General features: G+C 40.3%; 1 protein-coding gene and 1 long non-coding RNA gene across 7 annotated transcripts in view; one reads left to right on the top strand and one right to left on the bottom strand.

Moving 5' to 3' along the window:
- DLGAP1 (DLG associated protein 1) overlaps window positions 1-26067 on the top strand; it is a 782615-nt gene that overhangs the window by 169370 nt on the left and 587178 nt on the right. The window lies entirely within an intron of this gene.
- LOC132343772 (uncharacterized) lies at window positions 5724-10235 on the bottom strand. Its single transcript, XR_009492723.1, has 3 exons — window positions 10132-10235; window positions 8816-9145; window positions 5724-6242 (listed from the first exon to the last, which is right to left on the bottom strand). It is a non-coding gene; the product is annotated as an uncharacterized lncRNA (long non-coding RNA).

Genomic DNA, 26067 nt, shown 5'->3' with positions numbered 1-26067 from the left:
AATAAAGCAGAAATAGATGTTTTTCTGGAACTCTCTTGCTTTTTCCATGATCCAGCGGATGTTGGCAATTTGATCTCTGGTTCCTCTGCCTTTTCTAAAACCAGCTTGAACATCAAGAAGTTCACGGTTCACATATTGCTGAAGCCTGGCTTGGAGAATTTTGAGCATTACTCTACTAGCGTGTGAGATGAGTGCAATTGTGCGGTAGTTTGAGCATTCTTTGGCATTGCCTTTCTTTGGGATTGGGATGAAAACTGACCTTTTCCAGTCCTGTGGCCACTGCTGAGTTTTCCAAATGTGCTGGCATATTGAGTGCAGCACTTTCACAGCATCATCTTTCAGGATTTGGAATAGCTCAACTGGAATTCCATCACCTCCACTAGCTTTGTCCGTAGTGATGCTTTCTAAGGCCCACTTGACTTCACATTCCAGGATGTTTGGCTCTAGGTCTAGTTGTGGATACAAGGGTATAATTTGTCCCTTTCCCCACCCCCTTGGAACCTTAAGTTTGTTTCCTATATCTCTGAGTCTCTTTCTGTTTTGGAAATAAGATCAGTTGTATCATTTTTTGGATTCCACATATAAGTGACACTGTATAAAGTCTTACTTTCTCTGTCTGACTTCATTTAGTATAATAATGTCTAGGTCCATCCATATTGCTACAAATGGTATTATCTCATTCTTTTATATGTCTGAGTAATATTCCATTGCCTCTATATACCACATCCTCTTTATCTTTTTATCTGTAGATGGACATTTAGATTGCTTCCATGTCTTGGCTGTTGTAAATAGTGCTACAGTGAATATAACATTTAACTTTGTGTTGATAACTGTGGTTCCACCTAGTATGAAAATAAGTCCTGGTACAATCATGACAGCTCATATTTGTGAATCCTTATCGTGTGTCAACATTGTTCTTAGTGCTTTACACGACTTATCTTGTTCAGTGCTTCTCAAACATCTATTAGGTAGGTGATATTATGCTAACTTTACAGACATGAAAACTGAGGGACACTAGAGTTAAGTAAGCTGCCCAGAAACACACTGGTAGATCACTGGTCCCACCCTGGGAGGCTGAACACACAGCGCTTGCTTATTACCATTCTACCATTCTTATTACCTTTCTGCCCACAAATTTCCCACATTCTGCTGCATCCCTGAGGGTTTTGAATCGGTTCCCTTTCTTGTCAGGACACTGAGTCAGTAGTTCATTTGAACAATAGCCAGTTTTATTTCTATTTCACTGCATGTCATTAAATGCTAACAGCTATTCAATTTAGTGTCACTTGATATAAAATGCATTAACTCCTTTTCTTTCATCTTAAATGTGACAACTGGTGATAATGCAGGAGTATATTGTAAGTGCTCAGTATTTTCTGATGATTGAACTTAGACAAACATGCAACTACCTGTTTGCATGCATGCATGCACAGAAATTGCACAGGAAATGCTTTTACTTCGTTAGTTAAGGAAATCAGAAGTGCTGAATACTAGCTCACATTTTAGCAGTTTGTTTTCTGGCTATATTCTGACACCCTGCAGCAAAATCTTTCTTTGAGTTTTTATACTTTAGTTTTAACTAAATGTAGAACTACATGGCACTTGCTCTTATTGAAAGATCTAAATGGATATTTTTCTTTTGCCTTTGACAAGAAGAAGAGGTATACCAGAAGAGACTATAGACTCTTCCCGTTAGAAGGGACCTTAGAGGGTACCTAAAGTAAAGTACTTGGAAAAGTACTTTCTAAGGTGCCACTCCAGTATTCTTGGGCTTCCCTGGTGTTTCAACTGGTAAAGAATCTACCTGCGATGCGGGATACCTGGGTTCTACCCTTAGATTGGGAAAATCCCCTGGAGAAGGGAACAGTTACCCACTCCAGTATTCTGGCCTGGAGAATTCCATGGACTGTATAGTCCATGGGGTCACAAAGAGTCAAACACGACGGAGTGGCTTTGGTCTTGCCTGGTGGCTCTGACAGTAAAGAATCTGGCTCCAATGAAGGAGACCTAAGTTTGATCCCTGGGTCAGGAAGATCCCCTGAAGGAGGAAATGACAACCCACTCCAGATTCTTGCCTGGAGAATCGTATGGACAGAGGGGCCTGGCAGGCTACAATCCATGGGGTCGCAAAGAGTGAGACATGACTGGGCAACTAACACACAATGCTCTTATACAGCCTTCCAATTAGGAAATAATTTTTATATAGTATTCCTGGCACTTTGAATGATGGTGGACAAACTTCTTCACTAGGTGTTCTGTTCCATTTTCAAGCAGATCTAGTTATTTAAAAGTTATTCCATTATTGAGATGAGTTTCTACTCACGTTTTCTTTGTCTCTGGTATTAGCCAGTGTAGCCACTGCCTCACTGCTTGGCCCTTAATAAGAGTGCAATATATTCTGATGGTTGATGAAAGCTTATTCACCTTTTAACACAGTGACTATTCAGCTCAATCCAACTGATGGCTGTTCACAGCCACTAGAAGTAAGATTGAGTCTCTGCTTTCCAGTTTTGGGGCTTAAGAGACAGAATTATACAGGGATCATTGTAATTAAAGTAGATATCCTACATATGAATGAGTTCCATTCCAAGAGCATGTTTGTAAGTCCAGTTTGTTCATAATTCCAACGAAGTTAGCCTAGGTGCCCAGTTAACACAGTAAGCTGTATAGTACTGTATTGTAATAGGTTTAAAATACTTTTCACATAAATAATCCATAACAAACAAACTGCACCAAATTTTGTCTCCTGACAAAATCAGGGTACCAAGAGATTGTGTCTTTCCTTTCCACTCTCATTCCATGAATGGCATCTGTCTATGCTACCTTTTTGATAAGTCATGCCATACTCTTAATGCATTTGAGTGGATAGCCATTTAAAATGTTTGGTCTTTCTCAGATGGCCTATTTTTAGCCAAGGCTTTCCAGTCCTTTCTTAATGTTGTTTTATTTTGATTAATCTCTGTGCATTTCTTGATGATATTAGGTTTCACCCAGTTCACCGTGCCTCACCTTGGCTTCTTGATGAAATCATCAGAATTCAGAGTTTGTCTCTGATGAAATCTCAGATTTAGCTTTTGCTATTTACCTATCTGATGATAGATATTGCATCTTGGGGCAAAGCAGCACAGATCTGTTTGCTTCTGAGAATTTGATGCTTTGTAAAAGAAATGAGAATTCTCACTCCTCTCCCCCATATAAAATATATATCTAATATTTATCTCAAAATATGACTATTACATAACAAAAGCAACTTAACATATCAAACATTCATTTTTATTTAATATGTCAGCGCATAACAAAATGAACTGGAATACATGTCCCTAAAGAAAGTGATGTCAATTTGTTTTATTTTCTAGTTCAGACAAAGGTAAAGGCATTAAATATTTAACGCCAAAATAAATACTCCTTTTTTTCCCAACTTATATGATCCTGAAATTATACATTCTGTTTCCTTGGTTTAAGATCATGTCTTTGTTATTATGAGGACAAGAACTCCTTTGAAGATGAAAACAATTTTATATAATAACAAGGAAAGAAAGTGAAAGTTGCTCAGTCATGTCAGACTTTTTGCGACCCAGTGGACTATACAGTCCATGGAATTCTCCAGGCCAACTCTCACATCCATACATGACTACTGCAAAACCCATAGCTTTGAGTAATTGACCTTTGTGAGAAAAGTGAGCAATTGCTTAATAAGGAAATAGAAAATGAAGTGGCCAATAAATACTTTTTTTAATAATTCCTTTCATGTTGAGAATCACATTAATTCCTAAGGGTTTACTCTTTGCTGGGTTAGTTTATATTTTGGAATATAGGAAGTCATTGAGTAGCATAAAACCAGAAAATTCTGAAAGTAAAATTAATCAAGGAAGAGAAATAGAGCTTTGGGTCTTAAATCAGAGTTGGACCATAAAGAAGGCTGAGTGCTAAAGAATTGATGCTTTCAAACTGTGGTGCTGGAGAAGACTCTTGAGAGTCCCTTAGACAGCAAGGAGATCAAAACAGTCAATCCTAAAGGAAATCAACTCTGAATATTCAGTGAAAGGACTGATGCTGAAGCTGCAATACTTTGACTACCTGATGCAAAGAACTGACTTATTGGAAAAGACCCTGATGCTGGGAAAGATTGAAGGCAAAAGGAGAAGGCAGTGGCAGAGGATGAGATGATTGGATGGCATCACCGATTCAATGGACACGAATCTGAGCAAACTGCGGGAGATAGTGAAGGACATGGGAGCCTGGTGTGCTGAACACACCTGGTGTTCTGGGGTCGCAAAGAGTTGTACAAGGCTTAGTGACTGAACAACAATAACAATAAATATTCTGGGAGACAGTTTATTGAGAGAAGTAAATTATTGCTACCTTTCTTTAATAATTATGGCTTTATTATTTTTTAATTGCATTTTTTGTACCCTGAGGCCTGCAGGATCTTAGTTCTCCAAACAAGAATAGGACCCAGGCCTTCTGCAGTGGAAGCATGGAGTCCACGGGACTGTCAGAGAGTTCCAATTATGCTTTTAAAACAAGGTTTTGTTCAGAATTCTAAAATAACACAATTCCATATTAAATCCTAGGTGTTTAGCCAGGTCCTGCTAAGTCACATGGTGTGTACATTAGTGTGTATTATAAATGCGGAATTGTAGATGTAACAACCTGGTGAGTTGGCATTGGGCTGTCTTTTCCTTTGGACCTCTAGGACTTCAGCTGAGTGTCCTCCTCCTCAGGCCCTAAGTCAGATAGTGGTCCATCTGGCCGCGTTGATGCTTTAGGCATTGTTTATACCACGTGGACATTTTGTTCACCACTTCTCTCATCTGATTGTTATGGATCACCACACCTTTCTGCTTACCCTGACTGTTCAGTACCCTGTACTTCCAAGGTTCTCAAAGTGTAAACATAAGTCATCTCTTTACTCTGCACGATTCTCCTCCCCTTAAAGGAGAAGAAATACATCACTATTATACAGTCCCTCGAAAGCACCAATTCTTTGGCGCTTAGCCTCCTTTATGATCCAGCTCTCACATCCTTACGTGACTACTGGAGAAACCAGAGATTTAACTTAAACAGACCTTTGTCGGCAAAGTGATGTCTCTGTTTTTTTAGTACGCTGTCTAGTTTTGTCATAGCTTTTCTTCCAAGGAGCAAGTGTCTTTTAATTGCTGCTTTCAAATTGTGGTGCTGGAGAAGACTCTTTGAGAGTCCCTTGGACAGCAAGGAGATCAAAACAGTCAATCCTAAAGGAAATCAACACTGAATATTCACTGAAAGGACTGATGCCAAGGCTCCAATACTTTGACCACCTGATGTGAAGAACCGACTCATTGGAAAAGACACTGATGCTGGGAAAGACTGAAGGCAGGAGGAGAAGGGGGCGACAGAGGATGAGATGGTTGGATAGCATCACTGACTCAATGGACATGAATTTGAGCAAGCTCTGGGAGACAGTGAAGCACAGGGAAGCCTGATGTGCTGCAGTCACGGGGTCATGAAGAGTCAGACACAACTTAGCGACTGAACGACCACAATACAGTCCCTAGCAGTGTCTTATTTTTGCTCCTTCTCTTGGTCAGAACCAATGCCACAGCCTCATTGTGGGAGCTCTGACATTTGTTCTGTGCTGGGGAAAGGACCCAGACATGGGCTCTTACTCTTTCTTCCCAGCCGTCTTCATCCTTTCTCTTCATCATGGCATTTTTCCCTTGTGTCCTTGCGCTATCAAGAAGGCCTTGCATTCAAGACCACCAATAGTCCAGTTGTATTCATAGCTCTCTCTGCTTTTCAAGGAGGATACATTTTCAGTGGTTTATATAATTTCAGTACTTCAAGTTCTCTCAAGAGAGATTGTTAATACAATCCAACTTACTTTTTCAAAGCTTTAACATAAAAGACATGATTGTAAAACGTAAACCTTGTCAGTCAAGATGTGCATGCCTCACACTCACTCATTCACTCACACTCTTCCCCTGAGAATTACAAGCTGAACAAGTCAGAGGAAATTTAGCAAAACATACTGAAGTGAAATGAATTCTTTTGAAGTAGCAGAACTTGTGTACAAATGTATGATTTTTATTTGCTAGGATTGTGTTTGAGGAGGTGTTGCCACAGGGCTGGCCAGAGGGCAGAGCACCCAATGCTTTGCTTGAGTAATGTGGAGAGTCAGGAGTTCAGCTTGCTTTAGCGTCTGCACGCTTGTGCGTTGCCCTGAGTTGTCAGCGTTCCGTGCTTTCCTGCAGTCCGTGTTCCTGCATGTGAACATAAGGTGAGTGACTGGGTGGCGCAGTAGAATCTAATCTTTCATTCTTCTGCCAAAGAAACCAAATTAGAATGATTGATCTTGAGTTTCCTTAGGATTTGTTGAAAATTTCTAGATAAAAAGTTTACAGCATTTGACCTTAAACTTCATGGTCTTTGTATTTTCTTTGGCAACAAAAATTGTTTATATTTAGTTTATTTGGGGAAAAGCTTAATTTATATCACCTCAACTGAGATTTAAGGAGTAACATCTCTCAGCCTTGGTTTTTAAATCTGGGGCATATGGAAGTGATGTATATAAAATGGCTCAGACTTTAGGGCTGGTCTAACAGTGTTAGAAGGATGCTGAGTTTTGGTGGTGATGCTGTTCTTTTCATGCTCAAATCTAGCACTTTGCAGGATGGGGAGAACAATGGTCACTAATGAGTTTGCTTCGAAAAAGGAAAAAGATATATACTTAATATCTACATACTGTTAGACTCAATCATGACCCATCCAAGACACCACTCTTACCTCTAGTCAACTTTTCTGCATTTGGAAGCACATCCAGGGTCTAAAATAAGGCTTATTGTCAATCACATTGTTTATTTGGCAGACAACTATGATACTACATTCTGAGGTCAATAAGCAAGAAATCAATAAAATTTTAGCATACTTTTACATAAATGCGCACATCTTGGCCTGTTGCTATTTATGGAAATTGGAAACAGTTGAAGTTAAAAGCATTTATATATAATATAAGTAAAGTCAGTTTGAAAGAAAGTCAAAGCCAAGGGTGAGAAAAAATAATTTCTTTGGCAAGATGATGGAGAAGAAAACTTTTCTTTTAATAAAGGCATGAGTTAAAAACTGCAGAAATCTGCCTCTTAGATCTCAGTGAAAACAGGTTTTCATGTTCCTTTGTCAGTTCCCTGGTTTGTACCAATGCGTCCCAAACAAGTTCAGTAAACTGTGGCAGAGGTCAGTCCTAAGGGATAGATAAACCTAAATGTGTCCCATATTCCAAAATATATTCAGTCTCAATCCCTGTGCTGGGCTTTCAGTCTGGTCTGCCTGGAATGAATTCCTGCCTTTATTTCCCACTCTGTCCCAGCACCTCTTTTCTGCTTTGTCCAGCTTGGTTTGATTTCCTCACTAGTTGGTCCTGCTAATTTGGGGCCTTTATTTATTATTATTATTTATTATTATTTATTCTTCCTTTCCACCTTTTAAAGGCTCTGCCTGTCTTCGTAGAGTTTGTTCTGTTGAACTGCATTCTTTTCCTGAAAGTGTAGCTCCTGATGGCAGACTGTCATGATAAATGTTTTTGTATGTTAATATCTTCCTGTGAGAGAGCTACTTCAGGTCACGTCTTATTCATTTGTGTTTCTGCAGCTGTCAATGAATCAACAGTCCCTGATTCTAGGTGTTTCTGTGAGAATTAGGAAATAGATGGGAAAAATTGTTTTTAACTTCAACTGTTACCCAATTTCCATAAGCTGGAGCAGGCCAAGATGTGCATGTTGATGTAAAAATGTGCTAAAATCTTAATGATTTCTTCCTTTTGACCTCAGAATGTGATATCATTGTGTGTCTTCTGCAAAATATAAGCAATGGGATTGACAAGCATTATTTTAGATTCTGAATGTGCTCCCAAAACACAGGACAAGTTGACTAGAGATAAGAGTGATGTCTTGGATGGGTCATGATTGAGTCTAGTAATATGTAAGATATTAGATCTGACTCGATTACCAGCTGTTGAGTATCTCAGTATTAACATCTTGAGCTGTCAATTTTCTATTCATAAGTTTGGTGATCACGGGCATGGTATTTACTGAGAAATGGAGTATTTCCTACCCTGTAAATAAGCAAGGATGTCACAGTCATCAGGGATTCCAGCTCCGCTGGGCACTCAGAAAGGATAACAGTACCTATGATCAGGCTGCAGCCACTCCCTAAGGTGAGTACTGAGGGACTTAGGACTTGAAAAACTCAGGGTAGATAGCTGAGATGCATATGAAAGGAATGATTTGAGTGAGCCCAGACTCTTGCAATGGCACCCCACTCCAGTACTCTAGCCTGGAAAATCCCATGGATGGAGGAGCCTGGTAGGCTGCAGTCCATGGGGTCACTAAGAGTCGGACACGACTGAGCAACTTCACTTTCACTTTTCACTTTCATGCGTTGGAGAAGGAAATGGCAACCCACTCCAGCGTTCCTGCCTGGAGAATCCCAGGGACAGAGGAGCCTGGTGGGCTGCCGTCTCTGGGGTCGCACAGAGTCGGACACGACTGATGCAACTTAGCAGTAGCAGCAGACTCTTGCATCTTTCAATACATAGAGAAGCACTAAATTCCTTGAAGATATCTGGTCTACTTTAATTCACAAAAATACTTTTGATGTTCAGACTACCTGCCCTTGGTTGCAAACTTCTAAATAACATGAGTCCTCCCCGCTTCTCCTGGGAGCAGTTCTCTCTGGGTTACTTGAGATGTTATCTCCTGGGCTTGAAGTCCTAAAAATTTCTACTGAATAAAACAAACTCTCACCTTTAGGTTGTGACTATTTTTTGAGCTGACATTACCTTCTCTGGTTATGAATGTCTTCAACTCCAAGACAGTTTGTACCAGTTTATCCGTCTCTGATCAAACTTGCAGCTCCAAAGTTGTGGTTTTTGTTTTATTGTTGATAACTGCAATCATCAATAGAAGTAACTTTTTGTGCAAAATAGGGTACCTGTGGATCATGACACTTAGAAGAATCATTTCTAGGAATTAGGATGCCAAATTTAGGTCTTGAGAAGAAGGAATCTCCTGGGTACCACTTGCCACAGATGAGTCTTCCCTCTCTCTGGTCAGCTGTCTCCTTAACGTAGCACAACATGGACTCAATGTATTTGTGCTGATCTTCAAAGCTGTTGTGGGTCAAGAGGGGAGAAAGAGGGGGAGGAAGGATGAAATGTGAGATGTCACCTGTGCTATGCCATTCAGTTGTGTCCGACTCTTTGTGACCCCGTGGACTTTAGCCCTTCGGGCCCCTCTGTCCATGGAATTCTCCAGGCAAGAATACTGGAGTAGGTTGCCATGCCCTCCTCCAAGGGATCTTCCTGACCCAGGGATCAAATCCGCATCTCTTAGGTCTCTTGCATTAGCAGGTGGGTTCTTTACCACTAGTGCCACAGAGTCTTATTTTTGTCTTCTCTGAAGCATGTAAATGTTAGAGAGGCGATGGAAACAGGAAGGGACTGACCCAAAGTCAAACCTGAGAACAAAAGAAGGTAGAAACACACTTATATGTGAAATCCAAAAGAATTCTACAAATGAAGTTATTTATAAAACAGAAGAAGACCCACAGACATAGAAAACTAACTTGGGCTTACCAAAGGGGAATGAGGGAAGGAATAAATTACGAGTTTGGGATTAACATATATACACTATTACATATGGATTTCCCAGGTGGTGCTAGTGGTAAAGAACCTGCTTGCAATGCAGAGATGGGATGGTCCCCTGGAGGAGGGCATGGCAACCCATTCCAGTATTCTTGCTGAGAGAATCCCATGGACAGAAGAGCCTGGCTACGGTCTATAAGATCGCAAAGAGTCGGACATGACTGAAGCAACTTAGCACCACACACATTACTATATATAAAATAGATAACCAGCAAGGGCCCACTGTATAGCACAGGGAACTATATCAATATCTTGTAATAACTTAGAATGGAAAAGACTCTGAAAAAGAATACATTTATATATGTGTGTATATAACTGAATCAGTTTGCTACATGCTGAAACTAACACAATATTGTAAATCAACTACACTTCAATTAAATAGACCCCAAAATTATTTTTAAAAGGTAGAAATGGTGTACTAAGTACAGACATAAAAGAAAGGAATTACTGACATTTAGTTGAATTCCAGAGGAATTTAGTCTTGTCTTCAGCAACCAGGGATTGGTTAAGTATTTGTGCTTATTCTGCTCCTAAGTTATTAGTATCTAGAACCTAAATGGCGTCACCTTAGAAGCAGAGATAATATCCTTTGATAAGAGGAGTTCTAAGAATTCTCTCTTTTGTCTACTGTGTTTGAATGTTGCATATTATTTTCCTTTTGTCACTGAAACTTTTCCTGTGTAACTCATTATAGCATCCTGGAAAAGGTTAGTTAGGATGGATGAATGGAGTTGAATGGCCATAAAATCCTACCACATTGATGACTGTATTTCCGAGGATTTTTCTTTTATGAGACTTTACAAGTCAATGAACAGTTCTTTGAAGAGCAAGTGGTTGAGTCTATGCTGATTCATAACCATATAAGGTGCTTCCTGCATCAATTGTCTGCCTTTACCCTCTTCTAGGGATTTCAAATGCCAGCACCAGCGCTGGGCTTGTTGATAAAATCTTTAACTGCTCTGGTGCTTTGAGTCTGAAGATCAATCTCCAAGTGTCTTGAAAGCATCCAGCTTCAGAAATTCTCAAAAGTAAGAAAAATGAGGTTTTGTTTATGGGAAAAAAAAGGTGGCTTATGATTAGAGGAGCAGCCATTGTGAGTTGTGAAATGGTTTCTGATATTCTCCAGCTCTCCAGTGATAAACATCTGGGACAGTGTTCTCTTGTCTCATCCACAGCGAATTTTTATCTTCAATGGCTGCACTTGAATTCTGCAAATACTATTTGAATCTGAAGGTAAACCTGACTGCTTTGTGTAGTGTGGAATATTCAGCTTCTTTCTGGGCTGCTGGTTTATAGGAAAAGCATAAGTGTTTTAAAAGCCCACTGCTTTAAGAGTGAGGAGTGTTCTTTTGTGTTTAACAAAGGAGTCTAGAATACAATGCTTTATGAGAATATTGCTGATTTTTTTCTCTTTTCTTTCTGTCGCTTCCATGTAAATTATTTTCAGTGGATTAAGCGAAGCCGTGGCCAGCCCCAACTTCAGACCTTTTCCCAGGTCCCCCTATCGTACTAAAAAAGAGAGTTTTATTTATTTTCATAAGAATATTACCCCCATCCCTAATTGCTCTTATATCATGTTCCTATTTACCGTGGCCTAAATGCATAGATATGATTTGCACATTCACAGTTTCAGAATGAGACAGTGAATTCTTAGTCTTTTTAAACACTAAGCAAATTCTGCAAAGAGAGCGTGGTAAGGCAAGTTTTCTGCAACTTTGCTTACTGAGAAGAACACAGAGGGTGGAGTTGGGGGCCCCTTCTGATTCCATCTGCTTGACCATGACTAATTCTTCTCCTCCAGAGCCTTATGCTCCCATCTGTAAGGTCAAGTTCTTAGACTAAATGAACTTGACAGACTTTCCAGCTCTAGAAGTTATATAATCCCTTGCCTGGAAAACTTTCCTAAAAAGATAAACAATTTGTAGGATTTATGTCTATGAGGATTTTAGAGAGAAAGATAAGCAGCCAACCCGTCTCTCTTTCTTTCTCTGTGAATGCATCTAAGTATGTTTTGCTGGAGGCTGGATTCTCTTAGAATCCCCTTCACTTCTGTGTTTCTAGGAGTGTTTAGTGCTCTAACATTCCAGTTTGACTCGGTTTCCTGGGCCATCGTAGACTTTTTCGTTTTGGGGTATAGAATGAATCAAATATGACACTTGAGTCAATTTATGTGGGTATATTCTTCCTAAATCCATACCTTAGGATTTTGTTTTCTCTTTTCAGTATTATCTGCTTTTAAATAAATGACTTAGGCAATTAGATGTTTCTTTAAAAATTCTTCCTTTATAGTCAACTCTGCATGGAGACTGTAGGTGACATACTGTCACTCCGTTCATAGTAGGAAGTCACATGGAACAGGTCTGAAGATTCAGCTTTTCTCCTTGAAGTGATATTTCCCAGTGAAAATCCTGCTTAAGAATGATGGTGACAGGCATGAGAAGAGGCAAGATCACTAATTCTAAACACAAAGTTATAAGAACAAATGTTCCTGAGCTGAAAAATTAGCCCCTCAGTAATCTAATTGTCATAAAGAATCCACTTGCCAATGCAGGAGACATGAGACATGGGTTTTGATCCTTGAGTCAGGAAGATCCCCTGGAGGAGGAGGAAATGGCAACCCACTCCAGTTGCCTGGAGAATTACGTGGACAGAGGAGCCTTGTGCGCTACAGTCCATCGGGTTGCAAAGAGTCAGACATGACTGAGCACACACACAATCTAATTAAACAGAAACTGTATAGCAATAGCAAAATACATGTTCACGGTCATCTTCAAAACTGTTGGGATGAGGACTTTCTCAGGTACAGAGAATGTGACACCAGAGCTGCTAAGTGTATTTTTTTGTCCCTGTTAACTACTCAGGGAGGTGACAAGTGTGAATGTTGGGCCTAATAGCAAACACAAATGTGAAAGTGTTAGTTGCTCAGTCGTGTCCAATTCTCTGCTATCCCATGGACTTCTCTGTCCATGGAATTCTCCAGATGAGAATACTGCTGCTAAGTCGCTTCAGTCATGTCCAACTCTGTGCGACCCCATAGACTTCAGCCCACCAGGCTCTCCTGTCCCTGGGATTCTCCAGGCAAGAACACTGGAGTGGGTTGCCTTTTCCTTCTCCAATGCATGAAAGTGAAAAGTGAAAGTGAAGTTGCTCAGCCATGTCCGACTCTTAGTGGCCCCATGGACCGCAGCCTACCAGACTCCTCCATCCATGGGATTTTCCAGGCAAGAGTACTGGAGTGGGGTGCCATTGCCTTCTCCATGAGAATACTGGAGTGGTGCTATTCCCTTCTCCAGGGGATCTTCCCAACCCAGAGATCAAACCTGGGTCTCCCACATTGCAGGCTGATTTTTTACTGTCTGAGCCATCTGAGAAGCCCCAGTAGCAGACATGAGCTCTCTACCAGTTATTATTGCCAAGGTGAATGGGATGATAACTTCTCCTACCTAAATAGTTCCCCTCTCAGATAACAGATAAGACCAGTGCAAACCAGTACAGTGATACAGCAGGCGTGATGGAGGGGGCTCAGTCCAGTAGAGCCCAGACATCAGATAGGACCTGGACCTGTATTGTACTGTGATGACTTTAGCTTTATGCTCAGAGAGAAAGGAAGCCATTTCTTGGTTTTGAGAAATGTGATTTGACATTTTTTTTGAGATATAATTGACATATAAGATATTCATTTTAGAAATGATTGACTTTTTAAGAGGCTCAGTCTGGCTACTGGGCCGAAAATAGATTGAAAGAGAGAAATGAGGTCTTTTGTAAGCTTGAGATGTACTGTTTGAACAGACATCTGGGTGAAGATGGCAAGGGGCAGCTTGATGGATGAGCCCGGGGTTCAGGGGAGCTTCCTCTTGATGTTCCCAGCTCTCTCTTTTTTTTATATATAATCATGGTGGTGTGTCTAACACATCTTCTCTCTGCCCCCTTGAATAATTAACCCGATTCAGCAGCTTCAGTAAGATAATGATATAAAAGGCAGTTAATTAAAGTAGAGAGCCATTTGTGAGGCTGATTTGCTGGAAAATAATGAGAAAGTTTGACTTCAGGAGAAAATAAATCCTTATGCAGTGAAATGTTCACAAGTGTTGTGGACTTGAAGGCATAAATAGCCTTAAGGAACTAAAGATATGGTTAGAGTTCCTGTCTTGTGTTCTTTATTTCACTGTGAAGGTCATTGTTAATTGTTTCCTTTGAGTTTTAAAGTCAACATCCATGCTTGCTTCTTTAAGTTTTTTTTTTTTTTTTTCCCTCCCTACTAAGCTAATTAATGCCATAATATAGGAACCCCGGGACAGGCTTGCGGAAGTCAGCACAGGGCGGGCAACTGCTCCTGTGGGAAGGGCCAGGGAGCCAGGAGGCCATGTCTTACTCTGCCATTTGAGGGTGACTCTGAGCAAAATCACCAAAGTTTTGTTCATCTCTGCATCCCCCAGTGCCATGTTAATATTAACCCATGAGTGCGTGTGTGCTAAGTCACTTCAGTGGTGTCCAGCTCTTTGAGACCCCATGGACTATAGCCCGCCACACTCCTTGGTCCGTGGGATTCTCCTAGGCAAGAATACTGGAGTGGGTTGCCATGCCCTCCCTCCTCCAGGGGCTTTTCCCGACATGAGGATCAAACCTGAGTCTCTTACATCTCCTGCATCAGCGGAATTAAAATAATTTTGCTATGTCTGTCACTAGCATATTGAATTTGAGATCTCAGTATATATTGCATTCTTAGAAGATAGGGATGTAAATATATAGCAGAAACAATGAAAACTTGGGTTCCATTCCCATCTCTCTCCTTTAGTGACTTTGAAAATGGCATTCAGTCGTCTTGACTGCAGTATCTTTATCTGTCAAATCTTTGCTGTGAAACACATGCAGGATAACATTTATTGCTTTTTAAAAAAATATATTTTTTAATTGGAGGATAATTGCTTTACAATGTTATGTTAGTTTCTGCTGTGCAACAGCATGAATCAGCTACATGTATACATATATCCCCTCCCTCTTAAACCTCTCTCCCACCACCCCCGATCCCAGACCCTAGGTTGTCACAGAGCACCAAGCTGGGCTCCCTGTGCTAGACAGCAGCTTCCTGCTAGCCGTCTGTTTTACCCAGGGTGGTGTATTAATGTATATGTCAGTGCCGCTTTCTCCGTTCATCCCACCTTCTCCTTCCCTTGCTGTGTCTACAACTCTGTTCTCTACGTCTGTGTCTCTATTCTTGCCCTACAAATAGATTCATCAGTACCATTTGTCTAGATATGTGTATGGGTTAATGTATGATATTTTGTTTTTCTCTTTCTGACTTACTTCACTCTGTATTACAGGTTCTAGGTTCATCTGCTTCACTAGAACTGACTCAGCTTCATTCCTTTTTATGGCTGAGTGATATCCCTTTGTGTATATGTACCACTGTATATATTCCATTATATATATGTACCACAACTTCTTTATCCATTCATCTGTCAAGATCATCTAAGTTAACATTTCTAAGGACGTTTTGGAATTTTATTTTATTTTGCAGTAATATGGTGTAGAAATGAAGCAGCACACTGTAGTTGTTGAAACTGTGAAAGCTGAGGCTGAACCATGTGCTTTCAAATTTTGGTTCTGTTCCTTACTAGCCAGGTGAATTCGGCCAAGTTTTTCTAACCTCTGTTTTCAGTTTCCTCATCTGAAGAAATGAGGACCGAGAGTATTCTGTCTACTGTCCCAGGCAGTTCTGAAGATGGTATGCCTTAATTCTAGAAATAACAGCGCCAAACTCAAGAGTTCCTGCAGCCATGATTTACAAGAGGATCCCTCCTAGGGTGTGAGGATCACTCCCGGGGCTCCTGGTCCCTTCCTCTGCCTCCCCTGCCCCCACCCCAGCTGCTGCTGTACATGAAATTCTAAACCTGCCTAAGCTGCTTCACTACGAGCATCATAAGACTTCAGTTTGAAATAAGAGACCTTACCTCGTGGGGCTCCACGGTTCTGAAATAAGATATTGTGATGAAAGAATTAGTATCTCTCTCCGTCTTTTTTTCTCCTGAATGGAGAAATAAAGGTAAAACGAGTGAACAAGTATCACAAAGAATTAGCAGCATCTGCCTGCAATGCGGGAGACCCGGGTTCAATCCCTCGGTCGGGAAGAGCCCCCTGGAGAAGGAAATGGCAACCCACTCCAGTACTCTTGCCTGGAAAATTCCATGGACAGAGGAGCCTGGTAGACCAGGATTCTTAGACAACCTGTCTCAGCTTTGTTACTCTTTTTCATCCTGTGATAAACTAGAAGAACCTGGTTTGCTCTTCTGCAGGATTACCCTCAAGACTGAAGTCTTGGTAACCAAGGAGGTGTGCTGTAGGTAAATGGTGGGGGTGGAGGTGGGGCTGTGGGGTGTATACTGTGGACCATTGAGGCACAGCCTGGCCCTGGAAACAGGATGTTGTGGGATCGAACCTGTGTCCTCTGCATGGGCAGGCGGATTCTTTACCACTGAGCCACATGAGAAACCCCTTCTGATCAGCAAATGGAGCTAAAAATGACAGGTTTTCAGTGTTTATGTTTGAACATGCGCTTAAGGCATTGGATTTTTATCAAAGGTTCCCCATTCCATGAAGAGACTTAAAGTGGAACCTTGGATACAGGGGAAAAAAATGATGGATCTGAACCTTGCCCCCAACCTCTTTGCTTTTTCTTCAGCACGTAGGTGTGATCATGTTGGGTGGATAAAGAACATGTGTGCATTTCATTGATATAAATGCTCTCAAGCTCTCTAGAAATAGCAGCAAAGTCAAATCTGACTTGAAAAGGGAGCCTAATGCTTCTTTGCAAAGTGATTCTGCCCAAGTGGGTTCTGACGATACATCATTATTTCCTGCTGTAAGGGCAATGAATTGCTCTGGGAGTCTGTGTATTATCTCTGCGCCGCTGTTATCTAGAACTTACTGCTCCTTTTACATTGTGGGCCTATTGCTTATAAAGAAAAATAGCTTTGCTAGGATTAGGACTTTTAAGTGATTGAATGTTTGTTTTATTGCATTTTTTTTTAAGCAGAGCAGTATACCTGCTAAAACAGCAAGCTTTGCTTTTCTCCCCCTGAAATGGCTTACTTTATTAAAGAAATGTGCTGAAAAGTCACTTTTTAACATAAGCTTTTGAATGTGAGCATACGTCTTTTGTGGATGCCAGGCCACACATGTAACGCATCACAGTATTTGTTGTTATGTAGTTGCTAAGTCATTTCTGACTTCCTGGTGAGCACATGGACTATAGCCCGCCAGCCTCCTCTGTCCTTGGGATTTCACAGGCGAGAATACAGGAGTGGGTTGCCGCTTCCTTCTCCAGGGGATCTTCCTGCCCCAGGAATTGAACCTGCACTGCATCTCCTGCATTGGCAAGCAGGTTCTTTACCATGGAGCCACCAGGGAAGCTCCCAACACTATATATATATACATATATATATATATATATATACATATATATACACACACTTGTAATACTGATGGAGGAACCTGTATGCATAAAATGTTAGAGCTTCAGTGGAAGGTTAATATGGGAATATTTGGACTCTGCAGAGTTACTAGACAGCCACAGTGCTCATGACTGGGCCTGGTGTTCTCCTAAGCACATACAGTGTGTGTGTGCTGAGTCACTTCAGTCCTGTCCAACTGTGACCTCGTGGACTGTAGTCCGCCAGGTTCCTCTGTCAATAGGATTCTCCAGGCAAGAATACTGGAGTGGGTTGCCATTTCCTCCTCCAGGGGATCTTCCTGACCCAGGGGTTGAACCCATATCTCTTACATCTCCTGCATGGGCAGACGGGTTCTTTACCACCAGCAGCACCATTTGAATATCTGAGTAATGTTCTAAATAATAGCAGTAGTCGTTAGAATAGTAGCAGCAGAATGCAGCTCTCACAACTGCCAGGCTGAACAATACAGAATTGCTAATGCTGGATCATTAATCTATAAAGCGGTAATTTCACAGGACTTAACGTTACTACGGTTATAATAAGAATAAAGATGGACTGAAGGTTTATGGAATTTTATGAACTGTTCAGAAAATGTACTACCAGACATTTGCTGCATGTCTGTAAGAAAAGTTCCACAAACGTGGAATGCTGTCACAGTGTACTTGACGGAGACCCACACAGTGACACTGGACGCCAGCAGACATCATTGAAACACACACAGTTGGAATTGATGTTATGCCCAATCAGGTATGAACTAAAAGCAGTCTCATCCTATATTCTATAGCCTCTTAGTATCTTTGGGATGTAGCTAGTGATATAATCCTTCCTGTTTGAGAGTTGTAGACAACGATGCACAAACCCAGGAACTTATCTACAGTCACAAGATAAGGCTTGGGAGAGGGACAGCCTTTGAAACAAAACCAGTGGAGAATGACCAACGATATTTATTTTCTTGTCATTGCCATTTCTCCTATCACTGACTTGGTGACCTGTATAAATATGATTACTGTTGCATTTAAAGCAGTATTTACTGCAGAATAGGTACTACATGATTTTGTGTACATAAATCATCTGAATTAGATAAGTTTTTCAAAAGATAAATGTAATATGAAGATGTTGAAAATCTAAAATAATCTCAAAATAATCTTTCTAAAATATACCCCCCACCCTGCCCTTCTGTGCACAAGCCTCATGAAGTGTTGCTCTTAAGGGCAGCTTCATCCACAAGATCAGCCTAAGGTGTGGGGCGGGGGAGGAGAGGCTAACAGATGTGTGTGCACTCTCCCGCTCTGTGTGGTATGTTGTCAGCACACTCGTGTGACCTGCAACAACTGAGCAGCTCAAGGTGCGTTGCACAACCACATCTCCAGCCCCAGGCAGGCAGCCCAGACTGCCTGATTCCCAGTCCTGCCTACCCCTCTCCCCTGGTCTCCACCCTGGTGTCCTGTTTTTTTATTTTTATTTTTTGATTCTCTTTCAATGTGGACCATCTTTAAAATCTTTATTGAATTTGTTACAGTATTGCTTCTCTCTTATGTTTTGGTTTTTCGGCCACGAGGCATGAGGGATGCTAGCTCCCTGACCAGGAACTGAACCCATATCCCTGCGTTGGAAGGCCAAGTCTTAACCACTGCACTGCCAGGGAAGTCCCCTCATGTCCTGTTTCTGAAAAGAACTTTTCAACGAGCAAATTAGCAAAATCTCTTTGTTCCCTGCCCACATCTTAAATGAAATCGTGACTCTTTTATAAGATAACAGATTTTTTTTTCCTAAGCTCGTATTTACTTTCAGGGCCAGCTCTGTATGCAGCTGTCCTTCACATCTGGCCACTGGTGTTCTCCATCATTTCAGATTTGTCTTCTGGAATGCTGGGCATAGATGCTCACATACACTGGAGCAGTCAGCTAAGTGAACAGCTAGTGTCCTTGAAAAGGTGATCCACACAGACCAAGTTAATTCCCTGAATGTAAAAAAAAAGTAGAATGCATGAAATAGTTGAAGATGAATCTTGGTAAAGTGATCATGTAGAGAGTATTCCTTTGGCCTCTAAAAAGACTGGGGAGGAAGCTATAAAATGGAATGAATTTTGTTGTTATGGAAAGCCACAGTCTATAAAAAAAATCAAAATTATGCAAGGATCGATCAAATGCTAGAAGGATAAAGGGGAACCATTTTTGAGTAGCAGATATATCGGTACCTCATGGTTTCCATGAAGGAAGGCCTTTTTTCTGCATAAGGGCAGGTGACCATCCCAGATGATTAAGGGAGAAAGTCCCCAGATAACATCTCTGGCCTCTCAGTATGCTTACAGAATCCAAACTGCTCAGGCACGCACTGATGTATAGCAGTATAATGCTGTGCACAAAAGCCGTGCTTTAAAAAGGTTGAGTAAAGGGAGGAATGAGGTGATATCCTCTTTATTGCTGGTGTCACTCCCTCTCTTACAGCCAGGGCTTTGGAATTTTGCATTTCTGTTAGTTTCAAATTGGCAGCAAATTATTTCCTTTTCCTCATTCATCCATTCAGTAAAAATTTACCTGTTTGTAGGTGCTGTGTAACTTCTGTTGTGTGTTTACATTTTATATGAAACCATTAAATTTTTTTTATTAATGCAGAGTTGATTTATAATAGTTCGGGTAAACAATGTAGTGATTCAACATTTTTATAAATTATACTTCATTTTTTTTCATTTATTTGTATTAGTGTATAATTTCTTTACAGTGTTTTCTACCGTGCAACAAAGTGAATCAGCTATATGTACACACATATCCTTTCCCTCTTTAAAGTTATGAAATACTGGCTGTGTTTCCTGTGCTGTACAATATGTCCTGTATCTTATTTATTTTATGCGCAGTAGTTTATGAACTTCCCTGATAGCTTAGCCAGAGGAAAGGTATATGCCTCAGGGTAAAGAGTCCACCTGCGTTGCAGGAGGCATAGGGGATGTGGGTTCCATCCCTGAGTTGGGAAGATCCCCTGCGGGAGGCAATGGCAACCCACGCCAGTATTCTTGCCTGGAGAATCCTATGGACAGAGGAGCCTGGCGGGCTACAGTCCATCGGGTCACAGAGAATTGGGCATGACTGAGCACACACACACTCACAGTGGTTTATACTTCTTAATTCCTACCCTTGTCTTGCCCTTCCCCCACCCCGCTCCCCACTGGTGAGCACTAGTTCATTCTCTATATCTGTGAATGTTTCTATTTCATTATATTCATTCGTTTTATTTTTTAGATTCCACATATAAAGTGTCACTCAGTCATGTCCGACTCTTTGTGACCCCATGAACTGTAGCATGCCAGGCTTACCTGTCCATGGAATTTTTCAGGCAAGAATAATGGAGTGGGTTGTCATTTCCTTCTGCAGGGGATCTTCCGACCCAAGGATTGAACCCAGGCCTCCTACATTGCAGGCAGAATCTTTACTGTCTGTCTGATCGACCAGGGAAGCATAAATGACAACAGTATATATATAAGTGATATGCTGCTGCTGCTAAGCCGCATCAGTCGTATCTGACTCTGTGCGACCCCATAGACGGCAGGCCACCAGGCTCTGCCATCCCTGGGATTCTCCAGGCAAGAACACTGAAGTGCGTTGCCATTTCCTTCTCCAATGCATGAGAGTGAAAAGTGAAAGTGAAGTCGCTCAGTCGTGTCTGACTCTTCGAGACCCCATGGACTGTAGCCTACCAGGCTCCTCCGTCCATGGAATTTTCCAGGCAAGAGTACTGGACTGGGGTGCCATTGCCTTCTCTGATATAAGTGATATATATCCACATATAACTGATAACAGTATTTCTCTTTCTCTGTCTGACTTATTTCACTAAGCATAATATCCTCCAGGTCCATCCATGTGGCAAAATTTCATTCTTCTATGGCTTAGTAATATCTGTGTGTGTGTGTGTGTGTGTGTGCACACGCATGCATGTATGTGTATGCCACATCTTCTTTATCCATTCATCTGATGATCGACACTTCAGTTGTTTCCAGATCTTGGCTATTGTAAATAGTGCTGTGATAAACACTGAGATGATGCATGTATCTTTTGGGATTGGCATTTTTATTTCAGAATCTTCAGATAGATTCTGCTCAAGAGTAGAATTGCTGGATCATATGGTAGTTCTAGTTTCAGTTTTTTGAGGAACCTTCCTACTGTTTTCCTTAGTGGCTGCACCAATTCATATTTCCACCAACAGTGTAGTAGGGTTTAAATAAAACCATTTTTTCTAAGAGTTGTATTTTAAGCTGATGTGGTGTATTCTTGTCTTGTTGTATCTCCAGACTCATGGTGAGATTTCATCGTAATAACTTAATGCAAATGAAAGGCACTCCAGGAAAATTCACAGATTGGTTTCACTCTGTGCAACAACCAGCATGTGCTTCCCAGGCGGCAGCATCAGTGTCACCTGGAAATGTGTTGTTGTTCAGTAGCTCAGTCGTGTCCGACTCTTTGAGACCCCCATGGACTGTAGCCGTCCAGGCAAGTCTGTCCATGGGGTTCTCCAGGCAAGAATACTGGAGTGGGTTGCCATTTCCTCTCCTACATTGGCAAGCAGATTCTTTACCACTGAGCCACCAGGGAGGTCTAGAAATGTGTTAGAAATGCAAATTTGGGGACCTAACCTTAGACCCACTGATTAGGAATCAGAAATACAATATTTGAAGACCACCAAGTACTAGAGTCCCTTGGAGGTTTGCTCAGTCACACAGACTGAACCCCATCCCCAGAAAGTGTAGTAGAAGCAGCCAGCAACATGGGAGATTTTGAACAGTGGTGGAAGACGTGACCCAGGGTCTGGTGATGTATTGCCTAGACTATGAATAGAACAAAAGTGATTTTCTCAACTTAACCAAGAAGAGGAGAAAAGGCTGCTTTTTTTCTGCTCTAGTTGTCAGTGTCTCCATAAAAATGGGAAGTAAGTGATAATGATGACCCAGCGAGCAGTGAGATCAGAGGCCGTGTGCATCTTGTAGAATATTTGCTCTCCATCATCACTGAGCCACAGTGGTGGCCTGGAAGCCACATGTTTCATACAAGAATCCCATGAATTGTTGATCTTTTAGCATACCTTGAAATGGATTCTAAAATTTTGCCAATTTCCAATAAAATACTTTTTATATTTCAGTACTCTGAGCAACTCAGTGTACATCATAAAAGATAAAGTAATTTCTATGGATCATAGCTAGAATTATCCAGAAGGATCTGATTATGTGTGTCATGCTAGAATATTTATGATTTTACTGTAATTGTCTTATTTTCACATTTATTTACTGTAATTGTTATTACTGTAATTATTATTTACTGTAATTGTCTTATTTTCACATTTATCCATGTTTAGGAAGAGAAAATTATTACATGGCTTAATCTTTTTTCTCTAGGTTTACTATCATTTTATGTAAATTTTACTTATCAGAAAATCTGATTACAAGATTATTAGTCTGGTGTCATTGCCGACAAAGGTCCTATAGTCAAAGCTATAGTTTTCCCAGTAGTCATGTATGGATGAGAAAGTTAGACCATAAAAAAGGCAGAGTGCTGAAGAATTGGTGCTTCTGAAATGTGGTGCTGGAGAAGACTCTTGAGAGCCCTTTGGACTGCAAGGAGATCAAACCAGTCAATCCTAATGGAAATCAGTCCTGATTATTCATTGGAAGGACTGATGCTGTAGCTCCAATACTTTGGCCACTTGGTGCGAAGAGCTGACTCCTTGGAAAAGACTCTGATGCTGAGAAAGATTGAGGGCAAGAAGAGGAAGGGGTTGGCAGAGGATGAGATGGTTAGATAGCATCACCAAGTCAGTGGACATGAGTTTGTGCAAACTCTGAAGATCATGAAAAATAGAGAATCCTGGCATGCTGCAATTCATGGGGTCACAAAGAATCAGACATGACTGAATGACTGAACAGCAACAACAATTATTTATTATTAGCCTGATGTTATGATCTGATATTATTGTTATTAGTCTGATACTGATTTTCTAGAAACTTTTAAATTAATAGGTTGTTTTCTGAGGATCCTAAATCCTTTTCCTCTCAATTCTCAATTCTTTCCTAAGATATATTTTATGGTAACTTTTGTTCTGTAATAGTGTATTTAAATCTGATAATATTTAAGTTGGACTTCTCTGGTGTTTCAGTGGTGTAAAACCCACCTGCCAATATAGGAGACATGGGTTCAATCCCGGAGTTGGGAAGATCCCTTGGAGAAGGAAATGGCAACCCACTTCAGTATTCTTGCTTGGGGAATTCCACCAGAGGAGCCAGGCAGTCTATAGTCCATGGGGTCACAAAAGAGTCAGATATGACTCAGCGACTGAACAACAATATTTAAATCTAGTAATATTTAAATCCAGTAGCATATCTGCAGTAATATATAATAAAGTCATGGCTAAATATTATCAATTAGCTTATTCTAACTGATAAAATAGACCAACTTCATTTTGATGTATAAATACCTATGTGATAAAAGTACATTGCCAGGGGTATAAGAAAAAATATGCATTGTAATATAAATATATCTATACCTCAGAGTACGGAGGAGCCTGGCAGGCTGCAGTCCATGGGGTTGCAAAAAGTCAGACATGACTAGCACACACACACATGCATATATATAAATACTGTGAAAACCAAAGAAACAGTCATTCATTGGGATTTCTTTACTATTAAAAACAACAGCTTGAATCTGATTACTAGTACTACATTTTTTGCCTACCTGAGAATTTCTCACAAAAGTAAATGACATGACAAAGGAAGTATCGCTTTAGAGGGCAAACTTGACATGCTTGAAGAGCTAAGAAGATAAAAGAAGATATTTAGATAAACAGAGCTTGGAAAAAGAGGATAAAAGATACGGGTAAGGAAATGCTATGAAAGGTCCGGGCAGATTCAGTGTTGATTTGTTGAACTACATCCAGACTGAACAACACATTTGAATCGGACCAGGTTGGATGACCTGCAAAGAGGAAGGATTTTTTTTCCTTTCTGAAGCAATATTATTTTAGACTCTATTGTTGAAAATATCCATGAATATGCAGATAACCAAGAAGGCTTGTGTAGTTCGATTTTAAATTGAAGACATATTTTTCCTTTCTGAAGCAATATTATTTTAGACTCTATTGTTGAAAATATCCATGAATATGCAGATAACCAAGAAGGCTTGTGTAGTTCGATTTTAAATTGAAGACACTTTGCTTAGCATGCGATTTGAGAAAAACAGGTGTTGAGATGCTGCAGTTCTGATTGTATGTCTCAGAGCCACTGACCCTGATTATCACTTCACTACTGGCTCTTTTTTATAATGTGAGACTGTTGTTTAAAGAAGCACACTGAGTTTTGGTAATATTTCCAAAAGGAGATATGTATTTTTAAAATAGTTTTTTTTTCTTTTGATCTTCGGAGATCTTCTAAGTGTATACTAAGTAACTATAGACTAAAAACCGACCGTGCCCACTAGCTAAAATTGCTTAATCAATACTTTAATGGTCAAAACTTTCTAACAAAGTATTTTTATTTCTCTAGCTCCTTGTTTTAAAACCTAGGTTCCATCAAATGAATCTCCCAAACACTGTCAATATTTTATTTAACATATAGATGGTAGATCACAGTGCAACCCTTCATACATCCCATGCTTAATGACATTCATCACTGAGGCTTTCTTGCTGTTATTTAGTCACTCAGTCATGTTTGACTCTTTTGCGACCCCATGGACTATAGCCCACTAGGCTCCTCTGTCCATGGGATTTTCCAGGCAAGGTTACTGAAGTGGGGTGCCATTGCCTTCTCCAGGTGATCTTCCCCACCCAGGAATCGAACTTGAGTCTCCTATGTTTCTTGCATTGCAGGCAGATTCTTTACTCAGCAAGTCATCCAGGAAGATCAAATTTAGATATTTGGGAAAATACATGGATCATTTGTTATCAGTGTTCATTCTTGTTTCTACTTCTCAAGAAGTTGTAATTTCATAAGTCAGAGGCTTGGGGGACATTTCACACATCCAGTCTGCCAGAAAGTTACTCCAAGTAATTTAGACACAGGGGGTCTGTGGATTATTCTCGGCGATCTTTTCCTGAAGGTTATTTATTTCCAATCATCTGAAAAGAGCAGCTTCAGTTGCCCATGCATTTGCTGTCAGTGGCCAGTAGGGGCAGCTACGTATTTCAATTAGAATTAATGATGCTACTATAATTGTACAATCCATTATATTATATCATCATGTTCTTTTTTTACTAAATAAATCTTCTCAGTAGTTATTGGATCTAATTTTTTAAGGAAGCAGACCAAAAATGAAGAGTGAGATGAGATGATTTCTCAAACTTCCACTGTATATTTGAACACCAAAAAAATTTTGCTGCTTCTGCTTAATTAAAAAAGAACACAATCCATCAGAATGTTTTCTGGAATTGTCAAATTGACTTAAAAGGCTAACTTTTTTCGTTTTTAGATTCTAACTTCAGATGTCAGCTTCTTTTTTTCTACTTGACAAAGGTATACATGTTAGGTTATCAATAGAAAATAGTTTGGAATTGCTGTTTAGATTTGGGTCATAATTTATGGAGGGTCTGCTAAGAACTTCTATAGATATAATCTCATTTAACTCAAGGTACTCTGAGGAAGGTGGCATTCTCCTACGAATGATGAAATAGACTAAGAGGCAGTCTGCCTTCTGCAAATAGAAGGATGATATACCTGAAATACTCTAAATGGTACATGTCATCTACAGATTGTTTTTGCAGGTAAGGAATCCTAATGCGTTTTTCATTTGGCATATATAATAATATTGCTCCATAATATTTTCATTATAGCTTTACAACTCATAACTCATTTCACGCTAGTCATGATCAGCGATAGGAAGTAATTACAAAGTGATTCATGTTAACATAACTTAGTTTAAGTTTCATCATTTATGCTGTCAGTGGAGCCATTTGCACATATGAATT

The sequence above is a fragment of the Bos taurus genome, chromosome 24 (genome assembly GCF_002263795.3).
Source record: "Bos taurus isolate L1 Dominette 01449 registration number 42190680 breed Hereford chromosome 24, ARS-UCD2.0, whole genome shotgun sequence".
Taxonomy (NCBI): Eukaryota; Metazoa; Chordata; class Mammalia; order Artiodactyla; family Bovidae; genus Bos; species Bos taurus.
The sequence above is the reverse complement of the archived record's forward strand: the minus strand, read 5'-3'. Positions and strand labels throughout refer to the sequence as shown.